Raw genomic sequence first — 5,165 nt, forward strand, 5'->3', positions numbered from 1 at the left:
AGGGAGGAAGGAAGGAAGGAAGGAAGGAAGGAAGGAAGGAAGGAAGGAAGGAAGGAAGGAAGGAAACAGGGTCTGATAGTTCATGCCTATAATCCCACCACTTGGGAGGAGACATGAGGATTGGGAGTTCAAGATCACCCTTGGCTACATAGCAGTCAGAGGTTGGCCTGGGCTGAGAGAGGACCTGTCTCACTATCCCCCTAACCCTCCTCAAGAAAGAGAAGAAAGGACAGAGCAGTGTGTCTGGTGCAAGTCATCCTCTTGCTCCCCTCCGTTGCCCAGGGCTGTGTTTTCAGGCACCTTGCCTGAGGACTTCAAGGTAGACTCACCCAGGCAGCACTGAGAAAAGATGAGGTTGGGAGGAGTAAGAACGTAGTGGGTCTCCACGGCAACTCTCCCTCCTTCAACTCCCTCCATAGACATGGCCCATGCTAGGGCTCTCTATCACCATCTCCTCCCGTTACCCCTTCAGCATGGCTAGAACAAGATCCCCCAATCTAGGGCTGTGTCTGGTTTCCCAGCTTTTCTATCATGAGTTTAACAAACATGTATGAAGTGCCCTCTATCTAAAAGACCTAGAGGCCTCTATCAGATGAACTCAGATTGACAAAGTAAGAAATGTGTTTTCTGTATTACAGTGTCAGGAAACCATCAAGATATGGGAGTTGGAACACGTCTCATAAGGCCCCTTCTGATCATTATTCACATTGCCTAGAAAAAATGTTAAATTGTTTGCTCAGAGATATTCCAGTCCGTTGGTGATGTATTTAGAACTTGACCCAGCACTCCTACACAGGGATGTGCTCTTAAGTATTGACACTGAATTTATTAGCATGCTTATCAATTCTCCAGGTATTTTCTTTATTAATTATGTTGTCCCCAAATGAACAGATTTCCCTAACTTCTGAACCTTACTTTTGTGGATTTTTTTAACAGCATTGGATATATTGTTTTTATTTAGAATTACTGGGTCTTTTGCCTCAAACTCAAATGGAATGGGCCAATGAGATGGCTCAGAAGGTACAGGAGCTTGTCCCCAAGCCTGGTGACCTGAGTTCGGTCCCTGGAACTCACAAGACAAAAGGAGAGAACCCACTCCCACAGGCTGTTCCCTGACCTCCACACACACGCTCTGGCCCAAATACACATACACATATAAATACACACATGCATACATACATACATACATAAATACACACACACACACACACACTCAGATACATTTTGCTTAAAAATTGAAAGGATTCATTAAAGTGGCTGAAGTTGTTATTTTAGGCGGGTTGAAATCTCACGAAACTTCCAGGTTTTTATGGCAAACCTTGGCGTGGTGAAGCAAGCGATTGTACAGCTCTGTACTGCTGGCTTTCACTGAATGGCCCTCTTTACCGCTGGGTCGCTCTTCTCTCAGGCCTGGGTTCAGCAACACTGATAGGAGCTAAGGGTGCAGCTGACTGAGTTCCTGGCAGCTGCTGCTGTCCTGTGCTTGCTCAGCAACCCCAGCATTCATCAGTGTTTATGAGACTTGTCTGTGGGTGGCAGGGAGGAGGAGGAGGAGCACTTAGCCTAATGAGCTGGAATTCGGGTGCCTCAGCTTAAATCCTTGCCAGCAGTGCGCAGAGAAAAAGGAGCAGAACGGGCTGTGGTGTTTTCTGCTACCCTGGTTATTTACAAGTGGTCACAAGAAAAGTAAAAAGAAAAAAAGAATTTTTTAAAGCAGCTCACTTCCTTGTTTCCCCTTAAGAGACAACTTTTTTTCCCCCAGAATTTCCTAGATGATTCCAGCAACAATGCACTCTTAGGGTTAGGTAGGTTAGAACCATTGACACCCCCCCCCCCCCGGTTTAAACACGTTAGCAGCTTTTTCAGAACAAAAGCCAAAGCCCTAACCTGGGTAAGCATAGCCCTCGCTCCATGTGGGGCTAGCCTGTGTCTCACAGGAGCAGTGGAGCCCTGTCTCAAATCCCCGCCAGCCATGCTTCCTCTGCAGTTCCTTGACTAGGTCTCAGTTCCTGGAAAACCTGCTACCTTTCCACTGTGTGATGCCTTTGCCAGTGTTATTTTCACTTCTAACTACTATGTGTGCAGATTCAGTGCCACATACCCCAAAGGCTGAGTTGGAGACCACCCTGAGCTACATAGGAGACCCTTTCTCAAAAAGTAAAGGGGGCAAGGGGGGGGGTCAAAACACATCTTCTATTTGAAGGTCACAGAAACACCTTTAAATAGTGGTTTCTCATTATTGAACACTTCCCATCAGTTACACTGGAAGAGCAGTTTTTTTTTTCTTCCCATTTCCCACTTTATAGATAAACCTCTGAGAAGTTAGCTCAACCGCCCAAGGTCTTGGAAGTGCACAGTAAGCATACAGGCAAGCCCCTAGGACTCAAGAACAGTTCTTCCATAGGGCTTGGGCCTGAAATGTCCTCCAAAACGTAATCAGACACACAAAGGAGATAATTCAAGCCCTCTTTCCCCTGAGGTGACCTTCTATAGAATGTCACAGCACTTCCTGAGGGACATCAGGATCCTGTGTAAACTGTTAGCCTCTGTAAGCACAGACTAGGTCTGAAATAGGTGAGTTCCAAACTCAAATAATTGCTGGCTTCATGATTTTATTGTCCCACAAGGAGTGTGTTTCCTAAAGGTGCCTGAATCAATAAGAGCTTTGGGCTATGCACAGCTCCATTCTGTCCCTCAGAACAGAGCAGAAGGCCAGCACGGGACCTTCCAGATCACTCTCCACTCTCCCATCCAAGCAATCTTTCTTCTATGCTAAGGAGATTGAATGTGAGTTTTAAGGTCAGGTACAGCTAGCCTGAAGCCTAGTTCCTGTCCTTTCCCAGACAGAGACCTTGAACCTGTTTAGAATTCCTCCAAACCACAGGGTCCAATAGTCATAAAAACGTGAGGAGATCATGCCCACCCCAGTTCACCCATCCCTGACAATAGTGAGCGAGCGCCCAGTAAACAGCATGTATAATTAACACTACCTAGTAATGAATTTGACATAATTCTACATAGGGATGTTTCCTCTCTAAGTAAGGGACGCTGGGGTTATTTTACTTTCAAGGTTAAAAGAATGAAATACAACAGTAAAATGTCAACCACAGAAGCAAACCTTTGCTCAGTCATTGTCACAGGGCATTGCTTAGGTGACTGCCATGCACAGGGTTCCTCTGGAGTCACTTAGGTGGGCAGAGTCTTGACTCGTGCCACCTGCCTCCTTATTCTAAGGATTGCTTTGTCCACATAGAAAGCCTAGCCTGAACTCTGAACTTTGCTGTAGATGGGTTCCTTACCAGCCCACTTAGCAAATGATAAAATTGTGTGTGTGTGTGTGTGTTTATAGTAGGGTGGTTTTGTTGTTTTCTTTGTGCTAAGGTTGACTGAGTTGCAGACTTTATCCTGAAAGCTAAACGCTGACCTTATATTCTCCAATTCAGTCTTCAGGACAATTCGAGGAAACAGATATAATAATTTTCACAATTTTACAGATAGGAACTTGGGGCTCAGATTAGTTATGTCACTTTGAGCAAGATCATCCATTTAGCCAGAGCATGGTGAAACAGGAAAAAAAAAAGCCACTCCTGTCTGATGTCAGAGATGGAATTCTTGTTCACCATTCTATTAATGTTTAAGTAACTTTTTAGTGGACACAGTTTTTACTGTTCCTTTCATGTTTTCTGTGTATGGGTGCTTTGCTCTCATGTATGCCTGTGTACCATGTGTGTGCCTGATGTCCGAGAAGGCCAGAAGAAAGGGTATTCAAGTCCCTGGAACTAGAGTTACAGCCAGTTGGGAACCACACCATATGGGTGCCGGGAACTGAGCCTGGGTCCTCTGGAAGAGTAGCCAGTGTTCTTCACTACTGAGCCATCTCTGCAGCGTCTACCTTTTTATCCTGTGTCTGAGTGTTTGTCTGCAAGTATGTGTATCCCATGTGTCCAGTGTCCAAAGAGGCTGGACCTAGAGTGATAAACAGCTGAGAGCAGCTATGCAGATACTTGTAATGGCTAAGCCACCTCTCCAGCCTCCCCACCCCTTTAAGAGTAACTTATATCTCCTGCTTTCATAGATCGGGGAGATCCATCTCTCGTGATTAGTGATGTGCTGGATTTTTAGCAGCTAGCCTTCAGAGATCAGTGACTGTCTATTTCTGTGGCGGGGACAGTGCTAATCAGTGACGACAGACAAAGCACCAGGGTGTCCAGAAAACCTCAGTAAAGCCTTGACAGTGTATCCATTCTCTCCAAAGAGTAGGCCCACATGCACACATTTTCCCGCACACTTAAGCTCACCATTACAGAGGAGCCATTTCTTGGCCAGGTGTGATGGTATAGGCCCTTAATCCTAGCATTTGAGAGGCAGGGGCAGGTGGATCTCTGGGAGGTCAAGCCTGATCTACATATCAAGTTTCAGGACAGCCAGGGCTACAACATCAGACACCCTGTCTCAAAAAAAAACGAAACAAAACAAAACAAAAAGCCAATTCCCGTGTATATCTCTCAGTTCCTTTTCTGATGTTCCACCTGCAAAGATTCTAGTTTAGTCCACTTGGGGTGTGGCCATGACAGTGGTAAACTTCACCTAAACTCACCTCGTTGTCATCTGTGCAACAGGGATTGAGAAACTCTCTCCCAGGAAAAACATGGCCTAGCCATCACTCACACTCAGCAGAAATGTCCAGATGGGAGGTGACAACCGTAATCCACATGACTGGAATCTACCAACTTCAAAGTTTTAGAAGTTTAGCCCTCAGATGTGACTAATTGTGCTTGTTTATGACATTTTATTTAAATTAGTTCAACTTAAAAATGACTTATGGGTATGGCCAGACAGCTCGGTTGAGTAAGGGTGCTGACTGCTCAGTGGGTAAGGGTGCTGTCTGCTCAGTGGGTAAGGGTACTGACTGCTCAGCAGGTAAGGGTGCTGACTACTCAGCGGGTAAGGGTGCTAACTGCTCAGTGGGTGAGGGTGCTGACTGCTCAGTGGGTAAGGGTGCTGACTGCTCAGTGGGTAAGGGTGCTGACTGCTCAGTGGGTGAGGGTGCTGACTGCTCAGTGGGTGAGGGTGCTGACTGCTCAGTGGGTGAGGGTGCTGACTGCTCAGTGGGTAAGGGGACTGACTGCTCAGTGGGTGAGGGTGCTGAAAGCTCAGTGGGTAAG

General features: G+C 46.2%; 1 protein-coding gene across 1 annotated transcript in view; it reads left to right on the forward strand.

Moving 5' to 3' along the window:
* The window catches only part of Ankrd55 (ankyrin repeat domain 55), a 97,138-nt gene that overhangs the window by 88,197 nt on the left and 3,776 nt on the right, over nt 1-5,165 (forward strand). The window lies entirely within an intron of this gene.

Source organism: Mus caroli, chromosome 13, assembly GCF_900094665.2.
Source record: "Mus caroli chromosome 13, CAROLI_EIJ_v1.1, whole genome shotgun sequence".
NCBI lineage: Eukaryota > Metazoa > Chordata > Mammalia > Rodentia > Muridae > Mus > Mus caroli.